Here is a 20,497-nt window from a genome sequence, read left to right as displayed (position 1 = left end):
CTTTAAGAAATGAAAAAAAAAGTCTTAACACAAGTAGAAGTATTGAATGTATTTATTACAAATAAATATATTATCATTTTTTAATACTTCCGTATTTGAGTGGTTTAAGAAACCATTTTCTCCCCACTCCATTTTTTACAGACATACTTTCCTGCTCTCAGTTCCTCTATTCACTATAATTCTATTTTCACACATGTTCTTTATTCTCATCTATTATTTATGACACAAAAATTTGAAAACTACTCTAAACTCTTTTATATCATGTATGTTTTCATTCAAAGCCATTCAAATGAATTGTTGCCAGTTCTCTGATAAGTGATAAATGTATAAAGGAAAAGCAGAGAATTATATCCCTAAAATTATACAAAGTGAATGCTCTGGTATTAATATTTAAATTATATTTTGCTAGTGTAATTTCTGATTTTTAAGACCTTCTCTTTTACCATAAAATAACAGATAACATTTTCTCTCTTTATTTTTTTGCAATACTTTCCCTTTTATCCATGCAAAAAATTGATTGTTGATAAATTTCTGCCTTAGTTGGCATTTCTATCAAATTTTCACTGACATTTTATCACTTATGCTAAATATATTTGTGTACATATATCTATCCAAAGGAGGCTTTGTTTGTGTTCATTGAAAGGAAAAATACTGGATCTTATGAATTAATTCAGAACACAAGTAAAATAACAATAATCTACTAAATGTCATCTTGTGAATGTGTCAATGTCTTTGGGAGCTTCCCTGGTTTGAATATGTAAGCATAATTTATTCATTGGATGATATCCAATATTCTAATTATTTTAAGAACATTGTTTTTCTCTGGAAATGACCAAGGTAAACCTAAATATATGTTCAGACAATCAGGAGAACAAAATAGTGTGATCTAAAAGCAAAACACATTACATTTTATTTTACAATAGTAATTGAATATTTATCCAGCAAATATTCGATGGAGTACCAGCAATCACTTCAAACCAAAAGTATATAATTTTGAAATCAATTCTTTATATGCATCCATTTCTTTCACATCCCAGATTTTGTGGCAAGAGACATGGGGAAAGCTTTCCCCCAACATTTGCATTTCTAAATATTTGCAATAAACATTAGATAAAATATAGCTAAAGGCCACACACGTGGTTTTCACATTTACTCCCTCCTAGACATATCTGTAATTATAAACTCATAGGCCATTCCAAATGTAATTTTTTCCTACCAAAAATATATCTAAGAAATATTAACTCACAATCTCTTTGTGCAATTCTGAAGCCTCTATTGTCACTGTAATTGTCAACTGCTTTATGTTTTCCAAATGTGTTCTTGTCATGCAATATCTGACTTTAAAAACATACTATCTTTTCTCTTTATTTTTCTGTAGTTTCAACTGTGTTGTGTGTGACTATGGCTTTTACACATTTGCATAGAAAAATAAAGCCTTTTCTCCTGCACCTTCTATTTCTCTCCCTCTGATGAGACTGTCTTGTTTTCTTTAACTGTGCCTTGCATGGTCAGATATCCACAAGGCAGGTCCATGTGTGCAAATGTGCATGCGTACACACACATAATCCACATAAGGAACACATAAGCACTAGTCCCAATCTCCTGGAACATGATCTCTTTTTCCACCTGTCCCTGCAAATAAACACTGTGGCATCAAGGTCAAGTCCCTGCACTTTCCCTCTCTGGCAAGTAATCATCTAGTTGGCAATCTATTACTGATTGCAACCCTAATTGTTCTGACTATTAATTTATATTGTCCCTGATAAACCTAGCCTTAGTTCAACCTAGCTTTTAGGAGGAGACATCTCACCTAAGTAACAGAAGTTCTCAAACACTACTCTGGACCAAACTTCTAAAACATAACTTGCATTTATCTGCATAAAAACTAATTTTATTTTCCTCATTTTTCAGATTTAACAACTGGACTAAGTAAAAATATATTACTGGTTTGGGCCACACTTCCTCCTTTGTGTGTGTGTGTGTGCATAGTGATTGGGTTTTGTTACCCTCTATTTTGAAATAAAGAGAAACAGAATAGGCAAATTTGAAGAAATTGGTGTTTTAGTAGCCAGGAGAGACAACAAAATCTAATTAACACTATTACACAACTTATTCTGTGCCAAAAACTGTGATAAGCCATTTTTAAATACATGATTTTTTAAAAAATCATGTTTTTTATTTAAACACAAGGTAAATCAAAATCTCTTACCTTATAAACTCTTCACTAAGTTTTGCTGAAAGATCCTTTTGCAATGTGTGGGTTTGAGATAGTAGCTATTCAGCTGTGATTTTTTAATGTTTAATTGAAACTTTTTAGAAATGGTGCCAAATAAAATTTGAGTATGGTAATTTAAGTAGGAAAACAGTGAAGAATTTTACTCAACTGCTAATAGTATCACTACTATGAATTGTTTCACTTCTCTAAGTTAGCTTTCCAGTTTTTTTAAGAGAGAGAGACAGAATTTTAATATTTATTTTCCAGTTTTCGGCGGACACAACATCTTTGTTTGTATGTGGTGCTGAGGATCGAACCCGGCGAGCGCGCTACCGCTGGAGCCACATCCCCAGCCCCAGTTTTCTGATTTATTCAACACATGCTAAATGAATAATACGTGCAGGGCCCAAGGCTAGGTGCTGGGAATATGACTATGAATTAGATGCCAAGCTTGCTCACAACAAGCTAAAGCTCTCACAGGGAATGTAGGAAGACAGAGGGGCAGGTCCCAGGGCTGTGCTGAGGTGGAGTTGAGCACCAGCAGGAAGAGTGTGCAGAGGAGGAGCATTTCACCTAATTTTAAAGATGGATGTGGAAGGTCAAGGAACGTTTCCCCAAACCTAAGCTGAGATTCAAAGGTTAAACAGAAGCCAGGCTCTGAAAGGAGAGAAGGAACAGCCAAGAGTGTTTCAGGTCAAGGTTGGACAGTGTGACAAGAGCACAAAGAGATGGGGACATGGTAAGACTGGGGCCATAGAACTGAGTTGAAGAGAGTCCTTACACTCCATGGTGGAGAAGTTGGCTTTTCATCTGAAGAACAATGGGAAGTCTTTCAAAGGTTTCAAACAGAAAAAAAATACATAATCTTACTAGCACTTTAAAAAATCCCCTGGGCTGCTGTGTAGAGGATGGATCAAAAAGGAAAAAAAAAAGACTAGACCCAGAAAAACATAGTTAAGAGGTTGTGTATGACACAGACAAAATGAAAGGAGACTTTGCTTTACCTTCCACAGTTGAAGGTGTTATAGGGAAGAGGAGAAATTAACCAAGTCTGAAGTGGTAATCCCTTGTGATTGTTTAAAAGAAGGTGTCGGATGATAAGGGAAAATGAGTTACATTTGATGAATATTATATTTTAAATATTCACTTATTGAGAAATGAAAAAATGTAAGGTTTTCTGGGATATCTATTAATCAATCAGTATGGAAATTTCATTCTGTAGTTCAAGAAACAAATCTGAACTGAGCATATAAATTTGAGTTTCATGTTACAGATATATTGACTTTTATCTTCTCTATCTCCATGGGTCCATATGTACAACCCATTTGTATTATTTATGTACTACTGTATAACAATATCTTTTCAAACTTAAAACTATAGGTTTATTATCATACAGTGTCTGTGTGCAGGAGTCAGTCCAGGCATGGCTCACCTGGGTCCTATGCTTAGGAGCTTATCAATAGCAGTTATCAACTGGGGATGTAATCTCATTTGAGGCTCCATAGAAGAGAAATCCACTTCCAAGTTCCCATAGTTGGTTGGTGGAGTTCAATTCCTTACAACTGAAGGACAGAGGACATCAGTTGTCTTGGGACTATGGCTCAGAGACAGCCCACACAGTTCCTGGCCTCATGGGGCTCCCCAACATGGCTCCTTGCTTTCTCAAAGTCAAAAAGGGAGAGAGTCCAGCAAGACAGTCTAATAAAATGTAGTCATGTAATCATGCTCATGTAATCACAAATATCCCTTGGCTTTGTCACATTCTGACAAAGCTTCTGGTTAGAAGCATCACAGGACATGTCCACACACAGAGAGAGTCTCAATAGAGACTAGGAAAAGGTGACCACAGAGTCCACCTTCAGAGTCATCTATTTGTCACATCATCCCTATATTCTCTTTATCACTCTCTGTGTGCTCTCTCCTCCATGTTTTTTTGACATCTCTCTTCCCCTTAGATCTATTTTCCACTCTGTAGAATCCATTGATAGCTTTTTAAATTCAATTATCTTTTAAACTGCTGGATAGTTTGTCATTTTACAAATCAACTTTTTCTTTCATCCTGCCCTATTTCTTTTCACTATGATTTCTGTTCTTTTTCTTCAAAATACTAAGAACTTGTTTAATAATCTCTTTCAGATTTTTCTAATATTTCAGACTCTCAGAATGCTCATCTTCCTGTTTTTGTTTCTGTGGAATTTTCTTCACAACAGATTTTCCTCTGTAGATTCTATTTTTTGTGGGTGAACACAACTTTTAGAGGATTTTCCCCCGCTGTGGGAGTTTGTGTACTCTCTGAGTTGTGGAAATGTTCCTGGCTGGGGTCTTCGCTTTGGTCTTTTCCTGGGCAGACAAGAGGTTCGTCAGTCTAGTGCCTGCTTGGGGATTCCCACAACATCTGGATACTGTAAATTTGGGCTCCGCATCCAATTTCGGTATAAGCCCTTCATAAATATAACCCCAGCTGCCTCACCAGCCTCATTTCTTATCCATTCTCTCACGACTCCCCTCTCCAGCTGTGTGGAAACTCTCACCTCCCTCAAGCTTTCCACAGCTCCTCCTTTACCCACTGGTACCTTACTAGCTTCCCATTTCCTTCTTTTCTTCCTGGCAACACACTCTGTTTCTTGAAATTATGGATCTAATATGACTCCTCCAGGATCTTCTCCCTGACTTCCCTAGAAGTTGTTCACAATTTTATTTCTCTCTCTCTCTTGTCACTTTGTACCTCTCTTCTAGTGCTCATTGTTGGTAATCTAATCATCTAAACACAGAAAACGCTTCTCAATAATATGCAAGGACCGTCTAACACAAACTGACATGGCTCTACAAATGCTGGTGAAAGAATTATCACTTTACAGAACCAGGAGGATCTTGAGAAGTAACTGTATTAGTTTCTTACCTTCATATGTTGATTTTAGCAAGGGTAAATGCTTGATTTATATAGGATAAAGGTTATCATGATATACTTATTACTCAGTTGCATTATCTTTGATAATATAAAATAGCACTTATTCCTAGTGGTATAATAATGTCAAAAGAGTAGTGGTTATGTCAGTCTCAATTTTTTTTCTTTCATTATATCAGCAGAATTCTAATAGCTGTTTTAAAATCTTATTTGCTCATTTCAACACCTGGGTCATCATGAGATTGGCCCCCACTGATTAAATTTCCTCTTGAACAAGGGATTTCATTTTTCTGTTTCTTTTTCTGGTAACTTTGGATTGTACCTTGGGCAGTATAGATCATGTGTTATTATAGATTATATAGAAACTATGAATTCTTTTCCATTCCTTTAAGAAGCATTTTGTTTTAGTGAGTGATCAATTAGCTAAATGAAACCCCCATTCTTATAGTGGTGCCACCTATTGATGCCATAGCTGAAATCACTCAGTTCTTCCACCTTTAGCCAGACTGCTTGGAGTCTCCTTTACCTGTGCACCTTTCAGGATATAGCTAAAAATCTGAGCAGAAGTCATTTTGTGAATTTGGGGGCTCCACCTCTCTAGCACTGTCCTTTCCAGAATTTTCCTCTTCCCTTTCCAGCTGCTATGGTGAAACCTACCTCTTTTCCCTGGTTCTTTAAGCCTAAGGTTGCAAAGTTCACTCCTGGATTTAATTAATCAGCTTGGTGTTGATTTGGGACTGCATTCAGAAAACAGGTTGGGGAAAACAAACAAACAAACAAAATCACCCAGTAGCCTCCTCATTTCTAAGTTCCATTGTCACATAGTTTAATGCATATTTTTGATTACTCACCAGCACTCTTTAATTGCAGTTTTGTTATTCTATCCAGTTTTATAGTTGTTATTTAGCAAGAGGTTGGTTTAAAAGGAGAAACTTGGTTATCAAAAGTGGAAGCTGTGATTTTATGTAGGCCATTTCAGACTGTGTTAACATAGGTATTTGGTCCCAGAACAAAAGATGCAATTTTCCTTCTGACTTCTGCATTGGCCAGGTCGCTTCAGAAGACAAGGTTTTATTTGTGAATTTATTTTTAAAGGAAAAGTTTGAAGGTAACTGCCAGGACCTAAAAACAGGCATTTTAGAAACAGTGTAAGGATAAAGGAAGGTTTTCTCTAGAAAGAGATGGCAAGGAAAACATAAAACTTCCTTCACATATTTCAGTGGTTATTGTGAGAAGTTAGAAGTTTATTCATTTAATATAAACACAGAGAGTAGAAATAAAAGACAAAAGGATAAAAATTTTAGAATGATTTTAAGTCAGCCTAAGGGAAAGTCAGCTAACATTAGAACTATTCAATAATGTTAAGAATTGATCTGCACCAAAGTGAACTCCTGTCCCTGGAAACCTTCCAAGAGAATATGTCAGAAATAGCACAGAGAATACTTGTATAGTGATTGAGAAAGATGCGTGGATCTGACAATTCTTAAACATCCATGATTAGCTGAGTAAGCACAACTAATGCACTTTGTACCTATAAAATTTCTTAAGATTGTGGTATCTATATATATTACCCATGACAGCAGAATTAGAGCTAGTTTGAGAAATAAAATCTGTGTTTTTTAGTTAAATAAAGTGCAGTATTGAGGGCTAAATAATTGACTAAGCTCACCTGATATTTTGGAGAAATGAAGGACTGTGAAAGGTACTTCTGGGATTTTCAGATCGTTAATATATTAGACCATGTTATAGTGAAGCAATGTTTAAAAAATGAGAAATTTTCCTAAGAATGTATTTCTTGATGCACTGATTTATTATGCTGGTTTCTTGGAAATTGAAAACCTAACACCATTAACTCTGTTCCAATTACCATTTGAAAGGTAACTCTATCATTCAGAGCAAAAATAGGCTGGGCCTGGATGTCTTGTCATGGGTTTCACATGGGTACACAAGCTTTTCTGAGCAAACCTGGAGGTCTGCTTTGCTCCACCATCAATCATTTTTAGACAGGCTATGCAATAGAATCAAGACATGTAGCCAGAAAAAAAAAAGAGCAATCTGGAAAGTTTATTTGGATGGTGTTTCTTTTTTTAAGTCATATGTTAAAAGGATGTTGGAAACATATTCCATTTTAAATTACAGGGCAATCCCTATTGGAAGATTAGGTTAATGGTCTTTCAACCATCACAATGAAGTACATGGCACTGAAATATTAGACTAAATTATACGAGGTTGTGTGTGTTTAATATTTAAGATCCACAAAAATGACCATTTCATATGGTACAACCTGTTATATAATAAGTACCTATATGTGCCAGGAGGCTGCTTCCCCTAAATTTTGGGTTACTAACACAGCACAGTGAATTAAATATTTAAAAGGGTTTCAGGAATGATCCAATTCAACTTCTGTTTATAAAAGATGAAGAATGTAAGGTGGGGCAGGCGGTGCTTTACTTAAGCTGTTAAAGTATTCAGTTCAATATCATTTCCATAGTCCAAAGCTGAAAGAGCAAATTCCTTTCCCACTTGCAATGAAGATTCTGAATGAGATTCTTAGAGTACCCTACAGTCTGGCAATTTCTCTACAGGTATTTTGAATTTTAAAGAACAAAAATACCTAAAACTGAATCAACATCAGACCTGTATTCATCAAAATTATAGTCTTATTCTGAGGATGTTAAAGGTACTACTCTAAGGCAGTATCATGACAAATGTGAATCATCATTGTTCAGTCCTAAGATCTTAAGAAGTTGTAGGAGGAAAAGCTGAGTCTGGCTTGATTTTGTAATAGAAAAAATGAAAAGATATATGATCTGAAGGGAACTTCCATTATAGTTATGTTAATATTCACAGCACCCTTATGAGATAAACACATAATGTATTTTTGACATTTTTGTCATTGACATTTATTTTGGACATTGACATTTAGAAGGGTTAGATATTGGCCCAATGTTAACACAGAAAGTAGATATCTAAATCTTAGCACAATTTAGAACTTAGGAGTGCTTGATTCCAAGCCATGTCTTTCCAGTATGCACCACTATCTTTAATAACAAATCCAATAGATTGAGTGCAAAAAAATTACTCCTATCAACTTGTTTGTTTATTTTTAATAAAAAAATGAAAGAAAATATGCTTTGCTCTGAACTTTCTCATTTGGCATTCAGAAGGGCAAAAAAATTATAAAATTACTTCAATTGGTACCCCGAAAATAATTATTGTGAAAGGTACAAAAGAAATAGATGATACTATTGAAACTGGGAAAAGCAAGCCACGCCTACACTGTATTCTTTTTCAATTAAAGAAGGTCTATCAATTTTACAACTTCAGGATTTTCTTTCTTTCACAAAAATTCTGACCGATATTTTTATCTTTATTTTAAAAGTGAAGAAATGGAAATTTGAAAAGTTTCCCTTATTTGGTCAAGGTCAATCATCTAGGAAGTGACAGTCCTGGGGTTGAATCAAGTTTTCTATTTCTAAATGTAATGCTAAAGAAATGGTCAGGATCTGTCAGTTGGGACCCAGGAAAGGGATATGGAATAATTAGTAGGGGTTCCTGTCTTGTGGCCCAAATTTGAATTATTACCAAAAATGGCTTGATGATGATTTACTTATTCCTCTCCATTCAACCTTAAAGCTTTGGTCCTATTGGAGTAGTTGCCATATTTCTAAAATGAAATAACAAGTAAAGATGATATAGAGGAGGGCAACTAGAATCATCGGATATAGGGGATTTGAGGAGTGGGCATCTAATGACAAAGTTCCTCTTCACCTGAGCTCAGTGAAGGGCCTGAACACACCTGGAAATTAATGGATGGTATGATTGAGGGAACCTGTTTGGTAAGCTCCCAAATTCCAGGATACAGGCATTCACTGAGATCTACCTAAACATAGCAAGTAACAAGAACATCTTCTTCACAACATTAAAAAAATAATAACCTTATAGAACTAATTAACCCAAGATAGTAAAGCAGAAAATAAAAATAAATGCAGCAAGGATTTGGAGTCATTTATGAATGACAGAGTCATAAATGGTTTCTGAGAGGGTTAGAGTTATGCTTAATTGTAAAGGCTAATGTCAAGGACAGAGCCGACTGGCCCACTTCCTCAGGCTTCTGTTGCAAACCGAGCACTGGCCAATGGCACAACAGTCTTACTCTGATGGCAATTTCTTTGTGCTCTGAATTTGGCCTGCAGGAAGGAGGCACACAGAATGACTTTCTCTTCAAATTATAATATAAAAAAGCACTGTCACTTCTCGCTGACTTTCTACTAATTAGCATTCAGAAGGGAATAAATATAGCACTAGATATTTCTCCAGAGCAGACATAAAAATGGCCAACACATATATGAAAAGATGTTCAACATTACCGATCATTAGGGAAATGCAAGACAAAACCACAATGAGCTATCACCCCACACATGTTTATATGGCTATTCTCAACAAAACAAGATAACAAGGGCTAGTGAGAATGCAGACAAGTGGGAATCCTGTGCACTGCTGTGGAGAGTATATAACAGTGCAGCCACTATGGAAAAAGAGAATGAAACTTCCTCAAAATATTAAAACCGAATGATTATAGGATTCAGTAATCCTGCTTCTGGGTATATCTCCAAAATAATTGAAATCAGGATTCGAAGACATTTCTAGACTTCCATGTTCCTTACAGCATTATCAATGCAAGTCAAGATATAGAAACAACCTAAATGTCCTTGGAAGGATGAATGGATTAAAAAAAAAAAAAGAAAATGGTAGACACATACAATGGAATACTATTCAAATGTAAAAAAAAATGAAATTCTGACACCTGCTACAACATGGATTAAGCTAAGTGAAATTCACTAAGTAAAAAGTTTACTAATGTAAAATCATTACACAAAGTGAAATTCACTATTACAGAAAGACAAATACTGGGCTGTGGATGTGGCTCAAGTGGTAAGGAGCTCGCCTGGCATGAGCAGGACACTGGGTTCGATCCTTAGCACCACATTAAAAATAAATAAATAAATAAAGATGTTGTGTCCACCGAAAACTGAACAATAAATATTTATAAATTCTCTCTCTCCTCTCTCTCTCTCTATTTGAAAAAAAGAAAGACAAATACTGTATGATTTTATTTATAGATAGATGTCTAAAATAGTCAGTTTTATGGAGCAGAGAGTAGAATGGTGGTTGCCAGAGGCTGGGCAGAGGAGGAAATTGGGAGTTGCTGTTAAATGAATGTAAAATTTCAGTTATACAAGATAAATAAGTTCTAGACATCTGTGTACACACTGTGCCTGTAGTTAACAATGCCTTATAGTGCATTTGGAAATTCATTAGGAAGGTAGCTGTCCTGTTGAGTGTTCTCACCACAGTTAAAAAAATTACTTAATAGAGTATTATAAACATTTTAAATGGAGAAAAAATAGATATAATAAAATGAGTTCTTAAGTGTTATTTTGATGCATTATCAGGCACTGAAGTCAGGTCTGATTTACTTCACTAACTTGTTTTCCTTTCCTCTTTTCACACATTATTATGATTTCTGCTTCACCAAGTATAATTAATGTCCTTCATTTCTTAATGTGAGTCCATTGCCACAGACTTCACAGAAATCATGTACCATAGATTTTCACCTTCACAACGCATTTCTTTATGTGTTCAAAATAGAACACAAAGAGAAAATATAGTGAGACTCCTGAATGGTGGGTGTAACAAATGGAATTTTTTCTTGTTATTCCATAAACAAGTATAGAAAATAACCAGGTTGGTGTTTGCCACTGAGGTGACTAGCTAACCATATTCTACAGCATTTTTGTCACTTGTCAAATCAACTCCTCTACCGAGATCTCCCTGAAATGATGATTGTCTTGCTACATACACTACTGGACTTAAAGAAACACATTTTTAAAATAGTGCATTTATTCACTCTTCCACCATTTATTGAGGTCCTACTGTAGGCAAGGCTCTGAGATAGGCAAGATAAGCAACAAAAATACACACAAAGGATGTTCCTGCTTTCAAAGAACTTAAGAGAATCAGACATACCTCCATGCATAGAATTGTCCATTTTCGTAAATCATGCTGATATTTGCAATGTACCCATAATGATGTACATTGGTTATGTCAAGGATGACCATATTATTGGTTATGCAGACTGAGATACTTTAAAAGTGAAAGGGAACTAGGAAAACAGCTTAAACTGATATTGTTTTGGGCTAACTGGGACATACCCTATTATCCATACTGTAAAATTAATTGTTTTATGTGGTACACTTCTGTTCTCCTTAAAACGCAGTTAAAGTCTATCATAGATAGTTCAAGAAATCAAGTATACACTTTACAAATCAATTAATTGGTCAAATCATTCAAAGCAAACCATAAAATTGATTGCCTCTTGTTAGTTTTAATTTACTTATTTCCCTTATTGTTTATTGTTGAGAACTTTTGGCATTTGGTTCTATCTATCAAAAATAGAGTTGTAATCAACCAAACTTGAAACTGCTAGTATAAAACTGAAACATGCTGTTGTCTAGTACAATATGACATGAATTCAGTTTCTCTTAATTTTAATTTTCAAGAATGGAGTGTATAAATTTTTATGTAATATGCATCTCTTAAGTAACATTGCTTATATGAATGAGGCTGTATCTCATTAAACCCATTGCTGAATCCTTTTGGTGAGAATACACGATTTGGCATAAAGAAAACTAGATACATAGCAAAATTTAATATTTAAAAAACTTAAAATATCAAGGTCACTTGAAGTTGGTGATTGTTTTAATATTATTTCTACTGAAAGCTTCCATGACTCATAATATTTATTCATATAATATATGAATGATTCATTCATATAGTGTATATGATTAAATATTTTATATATTATATAATGTATATGATTATAGATCTATGACTTAATACATATATATAATTTCCCTGACCTTTGTAACTAAAAATTTTTCTTTTTACAGATAAAAAAATTAGTCTTGCTATTACCTTTTTCTCACAATGTGAGTACTAAATCATAAATTTGTTTTATGTAAATTGTTGAAATCTGCTAAACTAGTTGTCTACAAAAAAGAAGCATCCTGTTAAACATGATATCCAAAAACAAATAGGCTATTTGCATTGAAATTTACCTGATCATTTGGAAAGCACATTTATGATGGCTCCATTGTCTAGCTGAGTTTAATTTAGTTCTGTAAGTAAATACATTTTATTTAAAGTAAAGAGAATACATGTTTCTTTCATCTAACTCCCTTTATATTCCTTTGATAATCCTATTATGATAATAAGATAGTGTTATAAAGGAAAACAACGATATTTTATATTTCTTATTCAAGGTGGCAAAGTATATATTAGTGTCTGGTAAATGACAAATATCACTCTAGTTGATATCTAAAACTCAGGGAAAAATTACATCCTAAGACCAATATCTTCCTTTGAAATTTTTAATAGCCAACATCATGTTGGTTATAAAGAAGATAATAAATATTAACTGACATAATCAAAGAAGTGGTTCTGAAGTAAGTGCCAAAACAGCAATTTCTAACTTTAGAATCGTCTGTGCATGGGCATGTGTGTACGTTTGTGTGCTTGTGTGTATGTGTGTTCAGTTTCTTCAAAGTTACTAAATTTAAGATGAAAAATGATAATGCATATTAATTACAGAAAATGGACCTATTTTCCCTAACAAATTCACAGAAGGAAACGGCAAGGTATTATGGTTTGGATATGAGGTGTCCCCCAATGTGTCCTGTACTGATGCAGAATGCTCAGAGGTGAAAGGAATATATAATGAGATCTATAATAGGTAGATTAATCCATTTTATGAACTAATAATTTAAATGGTCTTACTAGATATTAACTGTGGGCAGGTAAGGTGGGGCTGAAAGAATTAGATCACTGGAGGCGAGACTTGAGGGTTTACATTTTGTCCCTGATGATGTGTTCTTTCTCTACTTTCCAGTTGGCATTTGTGGGGCTGAGTTTTCCTTCACCAGACCCTTCCACCATAATGCACTACTTTATCTTGGGCCCAAACAAATGGAGTCAGCCCACCAGGTACTGATCCTCTGAAACCATGAGCCCCAAATAAACATTTCCTTCTCTAAGTTATTCTTGTCAGATATTTTGGTCACAGAGATGAAATGATGCCTAACATTAGATTTGGTCCCTACTAACCTCTTTGTTGGTGATAGTGTCTTGTATGTCACACGCTCCAATATTTCTATCCAAGAACCAAATTCACAGACAGCTTTTTATTCATATTGAACTAAAATTTGATATAAATTAGCTCTTCCCTGAACCAATCCCAGAAGCAGTTTAGATCCATGAAGATATAACCTGTAATGAAGGACACTCTCATAGCAGTTGTCCAACTAATATTCAATTAGACTTCCTCTGCTTTTAGAAGAGTATTATATGATGTCAGAATAGAGAGGACTGCTCAAAATTTTAGTGATCTAGAAGAAGTGGCGTAATTTCCCTACAAAGTTGGATAACTATGGTTAAATCATTATAAACCACATCCTTTTAGTTTACCTCATCTAAGTCAGTAAGAACTGACCACTGTTGCAACTTTGAAAAGATATTTTAAAGGATATGCTGCTCATGATTCTTTTTAAATTCCTCATTTCATTCTTCTTTGCCTAGTCAAATATACATTTTCAAAATTCTCCAATGAAGACTTCCTGGCTTCCCCCACCACAATCAGTATTTGGAAGGTCTTGTTCCCAGAACATTAAATACACCTCTGTCACAACATCTTATAATAACACTAATTAATGAAGGCTGATTTGTCACTCTGAGCCAGAAATTATTCTATGGTCTTATGCACATTATCTTATTCATTATTCACAGAAGTCTTAAAACTTCTTCCATTTTACTGGTGAGAACATAAACCAAAGAGACAGGAGAAAATATCTTCTTTATCTTTTATAAATTCAGTTCCTGGCAATCATGCATGGCAGAGGAGAGCTTCATTATTTACTGAAGGAATAAAGGAATGGATGAATGAGTGGTATGTGGTATGCACAGATGAAAAAAGTACAATATTTACAAGAGTGGGGAGCACAGAAAAATCTTCCCACAGAGGACATTTGACTCAGGACTTAAAGACTGCATAGGAATTTTCTTCAGAAAATACATTTTCTCTTGACCTGCATTTATGTTTTATTTGATTATTTCCTTGCCATTGAAGTGTTGTTTTAAAATTATTTTCACTGGAGAAATTTACAAATTGTGCTCCTGTCTGCAGAAAGAGCTGAGAATACTCATGTTTTTAAGAAACAATATAAGTGCCATATTGTGTTCATAATAATCCTCTTTGCCTTGATCAATTACTAGTTCTTTCTATAACTGCATTTTTTACATTTGTGAAGGTAGAGAAAGGGAAACCTGGAAAACAATCATTAAAGCCATAGACTTCCTTAGGGATTCCTCAACAAGGCTTGTAAATGTGAGAGAAGAAAGGAAATCTCAGGCACTGGCCCAAAAAGATAATCAAGATTGCTGAAAAGGTCCCAAGCAAGGACAGAGGAAAATATGCCAAGGAAGAGCAGGTGGTTCCAGAAAAAAAGCAGGATCCAGGAAAGATCTGGAAGAGCTCATGAGTAGAAAAAGCGCTGGTGTGGCCACAATAGCTCAGGGACAGGGCTAGAGACGACTGCATTTGGTCTCAATGTACCATTACAAAGACCAAAATTGATAATTTCTCACAAATCTAGTTATCAGGGGAAAAAAATCCAGACTTACAAAACATTTTCCAAATGTTCTCCCCTTTCCAAATTCAGCTGAGCAGCAGGGATTGTACTGTGCACTCCCACCTCCTCCCTGCCAATTCAGCCTCCCTCTAAGCCACCTTCCTGTACAGTAACTGCTCCCTGTGGGACAAGCTGACATTCTCTACCTCAAGGCAGGAAATCCAATGTTCTGCCCTTTTATAGGTCCCATGAAATGCAGAGAACTGTAGGAGACAGTGCCTTCCGCATGTCCCCTGCAACCAAAAGAATGCCAGCATCTTCCCAAAGTGACCATTTCATCTACGCATTTGTTTCTTCAATGCCTCCAGCGATGGGTAGGATGTAGGCAGAGAGGGAGGAAAATAAGCAGAAAGTTAGAAATACAATATATAATCCCTACCATAATAACTTCAAGGACACTGTAATCTCATTGTAGGGAACAAAAAAAGAAGAAGAAGAAACTAAAAACATATCAAAAACAATCCCTAATTTATGTCATTGGGTAAAAGCACACATAAATTCACAGAAGTCTGATCTCTACAAGCTATTGCAACAGGGGAAGTTTTCGTGGAGGATATGGGAATTAAACAAGGCCAAGAAATATGAGGAAGATTATTTATAGGACAGAAATTGGGAGAGCATTCAAAAGAGAAAAAAATGGCCCAAGTAAAAACGTAATAGTGGGAAAAAAAGTTTATATGGGAAAAGAGCAGAGATTAGATAGGCCTGACTGGAACAGGCAAAGAATGCTGCCATAATGGGATATAAAGTGGGTAAACAAAGCAGAGGGCTAGAGGATGGATTAAATTGCTCAAGTTTCTGTGAAAATTAAGGCAGAGTAGTAGAATCTTTCAGAATTCTGTGATTTAGGCCTGAGCTATAGTTTCCTCAAAACTATTTCCTGCAGCTTGTGATTATTGCTGGCTCCCACTTACTGACTGGAAGGCATCTGTATGAGACTATTCCATTGATTGGGTGGCTTATAAACAGCACAAATTTTTATCTTGCAGTTCTGGAAGCTGAGAAATATGAGATCAAGGTGTTGGAGGGTATGGTATCTGATGAGAATCTGCTTCCCATTTTTAGATTTTGTCTTTTTTCTGTGTTCTCACATGATAGAAGGGACATTCCTGAAGGCTCCACCTTTGTGACCTGAACACCTTCCAAAGGTCCTATGTAGTGATACCATCATCTTGAATTTCAGGGAGACAGAATATTCATAACATAGCAAGACTTTATGTCAAAATGTAGCAACTTTCCTTAATGATGCTTTTATCTTCAATAATAAATCCTCAGTCATATTCTTAGACTTATTCTTCCATGAAGGAACTCAAACCATGTAGATGGTTCATTGTTATAGTGAGTGGGGGGGCGGTGTTAATAATACAATGCAGACAAAAAGTTTTTCTTGAGCAAACACTTGGAGAAATTTGCTCTGTTAACTCTCCTATTAAATATACATATTATTTAAAGAAGCCCAGGTTTTGATTTTGTCTAATTAAAAGTTTTCTCTACACATAATTTTTTTGAGCCCTTTAAAAAAATCATTCAAATTCCTTCTAATGTTCTTATTCATTAATTAACATTTCCAGGCCTGTGGTGCTCTTTCTCTAATTCTATCAAAGGACTAAAGACATGTTTTATTCTGGGAAGGTTTGAGTATAATCGGTTTAAATCTCCCTTCCTTTAAAACAAACAAACAACCAAACAAAAAATCCTGAGCAAATTTCCTTGATCATCAGTCTCTGGTGAAATAGACTAATGTTATTGTTCATTATCTTAAAGCACATAAAATGGAGAAACCATGTAAACTAACTTTAGAAAATGTCCCAATTGAGTAGATCAATACAAAATGTGTACTATACTGAACGGTGGGCAGTCTGAACATATCTATGACTAGTGGGATCTATTTTCAGAGCCAACGAAGCCAGATATTATAAAAGCAGAACCTTCACTGTCTGAAAGACATTAGCCCAGTGCACAGGAACACTGCCCCCGACCTCAGGAATCAGATGGGCAGGATTCCCATGGCGTTTCTTCCTTCATGGAGATGTATCCCCTCTGACTTGGGGCTCTAGTGGTGATGGGAAGGATTCACCATTCAGTATCTCTTTAATCCTAACTATCAGTAGTTCCATTACTTCCACTTTATAGATGCAAAAACTAAGGTTTGAAGTAATTAAGTGATTGATTGAAAGTCACTTAGTAAATTCAAGCTTAAATCCTCATTTTTCCCAATCCAATATATAATTCTGGGTTTCTAATTTGTTAAATGAAACCTTTAAAGATTTTTTTTTTACCAGAAATTCTTAAAAGTGTTTCTATTTCTTAAATTTAAAATGAGTTTTTAAAAATAGATACAATTACATATAGTTCACAAAAATACAAGGTTTCCATGAGACCAACAATGCCCAAGAAAGTGTGAATTTTTTTAAGAACAATTCTAGGAGCAAAAGAGGAAGAAAATGGGAAAGAGATTGTAAAATTTCCTGTATGGCCTTAGCAGGATCTGTATCTATTTATTTTTACTATTAAATCCTATAAATGCTAGAGTTAATCACAGCTGGCAGTATGTAAATTATCTTAATTTGCAGCTTCTTGAGGTTGAAGGTTGTGTTTGTTTGGCTGATTTAACCATATTGCCACTTAATTACCAATATAAATGCTCTCAAATTATAGAAACCAATATAAGCATCTCAATTTAAAATTTTATTTCCAGAACCCAAAATAATGACATTAAGCTTCACATTCACCTAGTGAGGTGAGCTGAAGAGATCTGGCTTCTGTACATAATTGCATATTATCAGTTTTCTGCCTGAAACAGAAGTGAGTCTTTCATAGGATTTCAACATGACTGGGGAGGACAAGCCATTCCTCCTCCAGTGGAAAAAATATGTGCACCTCTAGAAAGAGACACTCTGGGATGTAAAGGGCCTGGGAATAGGTTACAAGGGCCATGAAGGTGACGTGTAGTCACATGATGGCAAAGCATTTGAGCAAGGAGCTCTACCTCTTTGAATTAAATATTCTTCGAGAGAGAGTAGGTTGTATCCTGAGTGTAACTCACGTAGTACTGTTGGCAGAACAGAGTATAACAAAGACACCATCCTTGATTTCATTCCCTTTTGAAGACTATAAACTAATTTACTCATTCCAATACCTGCAGACTGCATTCATAACCACAAACTCCAACTGAGTTTTCTTGGTTCAGAGAGGGCTAGATTAGGCCTGACACATAGGTCTATAGATATCTGCCTGGAAAACATTTCAAGTATCACCTAGGTGTGTCAGGACTGATCATCACTCATATGGAGAAGTTCCGCATTTGTTTTACAATGCCATCTAATTTGTCAGTTCAGTTTAAAACAATTTGGATCTTTATTAACGCAGAAGCTAACAACATGAAGGGAAAATAGAAATGGTATGTTGTTTGACTCTAGCTTTCTGTATATAGGAAAGTGCAGGCCTTGAAATCTTATCTTAAGTTTAAAAAATGTGATATGTTATGAACTGCAAAAGTTCATGGCAGAGAACATGCCAATTCGAATTTTTGCTCCATAAGATTAAAAGTATATCCTTACAAATAAAAGTAGTTAGATTTTTAACATACTATACATGGTTACTGCTGTCTTACTTGATTTTGTAAATGGGAATATGGGACAACTTTTCTCTTCTGACATTCTATATGCAGTAATGTGCCATCACAATGAGACAAGTGCATTTAAATACTGTATCACAATCCTTATCAACAGGCATTTATTTTTTTAAAATATTTATTATTTGTAGTTGTACACAATAACTTTTATTTATTTTTATGTGGTGCTGAGGATTGAACCCAGGGCTTTGCACATGCAAGAAGAACGCTCTACTGCTGAGCCATAACCCCAGCACCTCAACAGGCGTTCATTGAATTCAGGCACTGTCCATGTATACTTTATATACTTGATAAATAATAATACTTAATTTTTTATGTAGTGAAATGTGTATATTTTCTTATAAATAATGTTCAGGTCCCTTTTTAATATTACATTTATTAAAAATTATTTTAAAAGTCAGTGTCTCAAAAGGAGTAAAAATCACTCTGCAGTTCTCCAATACTCCAGGAGTCAAATATGAAAGGTCTCTTTAGTTTGCCCCCAAAATATTCTTCTTTATCCTTATAAAAACATGAACTCCTAGAGTTAGTCAGAACAAAGAAACCAATGCATTTTAGGGAACCATGTATAAATACTATGATACCCAAAAGAATTGGCTGCCATTACTGGGAAATTGGGAAATGGATGTATAGTTTTTAATTATGAATAAATTTCAAACTTTCCATCAAAGTCAAATTATGCTGATGTTAATCAAATCTCCTGTAGGCATTGATTCAAGAACCTGCTGATGGAGTGAAAATACACAGAAACTTTTTAACAAGAAGTAAAATTATCTACATCTCAGCAAATAATGCCAAAGTGTCATATAATATGCTGAGCTCAGGCAGCCCATGGCCAATGGAAGAGCTCTCTCTTTGCTTCCCTGTTAATATTTACAGTTGGAAGCAATACATGGCTGCAATCAAAGTGCTGCACCTAAAAAGGGAGTTGATGACTCGATACCTTGTTTTCTGACACTGTGAAGCACTGAAATAGCTACCTTCTTAATCATTGCCTGCTAATGTTGTGTTAAAACTGGAGCGAGCATAGCACATGGCTGTTTTATACAAGCAGCAACCCCGGCAGGTTGTCTACATTGTTTAGTTATTTTATTTCTTGATAGACATGCTGGGTATTAAAAGCACAGGACTTAAAGTTGTGAATTATGGGTCCTTTTCTTTGTTCTCCTGATGAGTTTTTCAGCATTTACGCAGGCAGGCACTGTAGAGACAGCTTACTGCCCAGACACCCACTGTGTGCTGGGCACCCTCTTAGAACTCACCAAAGAAGCCCACCTACCCATCAGCATGCTTTACTGAAGCTTGTTCTCACGTGTGAAGCCTTCAAGTTATTAAACAAACTTCTACAAGCAGGGAAATGCGACTGGCTATAGAAGCACTGTACACAGTAAGAGACATGAAATATAAAATAACCACTGATTCTCTTCTCTCCATGAATAAATATGCCAACTTAGGGTGACAATTGAAATTACAGAGTAGATTTGGGGTTCCATCTATACAGTGCTCTACTTCACATGTCCCAGGGCAAAACCAAACAAGGGCTAACAATTTAGATGGCAAGTCTGTGGCTTACTAGCTGGATGACTTAGGATGAATTGCTTAAATCCTCTTTTAGATAATCACTATCTCCTCAGATGGTTGTGATAATTAAAACAGGGTGATCAAAATGCTGGGAGTATACTCAGTCTTCAGTTTGTAATGACTTTTCTCTTTTCCCTATATACCACCTTTTAATTTAGAAAAAGGATTTTCCAGAAATGATTCCTTTGTAGAAAATGAACTAGATGTTGGAAAAGATTAATTGCCTGGATAGAATGCACAAATAAGCAAAGACCTCGTTGTCATCTTTGTAGCAAAATTAATATATTTATTTAGGGTTCCTGAAACTAGGAAAAGGGCCCTAAAAGTATCAGCTAACATCTTTTAAGAGAACAATGAAACCATGTGAAAAAGACCAACTTCTAAGAACCATTAGGAATAAAAATGCCTTTTAGGAT

The 20,497-nt window shown here is 35.3% G+C and overlaps 1 protein-coding gene across 1 annotated transcript in view; it reads left to right on the top strand.

Moving 5' to 3' along the window:
* LOC143389910 (protein crumbs homolog 1-like) overlaps positions 1-20,497 on the top strand; it is a 58,707-nt gene that overhangs the window by 24,846 nt on the left and 13,364 nt on the right.

The sequence above is a fragment of the Callospermophilus lateralis genome, unplaced genomic scaffold, assembly GCF_048772815.1.
Source record: "Callospermophilus lateralis isolate mCalLat2 unplaced genomic scaffold, mCalLat2.hap1 Scaffold_74, whole genome shotgun sequence".
NCBI lineage: Eukaryota > Metazoa > Chordata > Mammalia > Rodentia > Sciuridae > Callospermophilus > Callospermophilus lateralis.
Note: the sequence above shows the minus strand (reverse complement) of the source record. Positions and strands in the feature narration are given on the sequence as shown.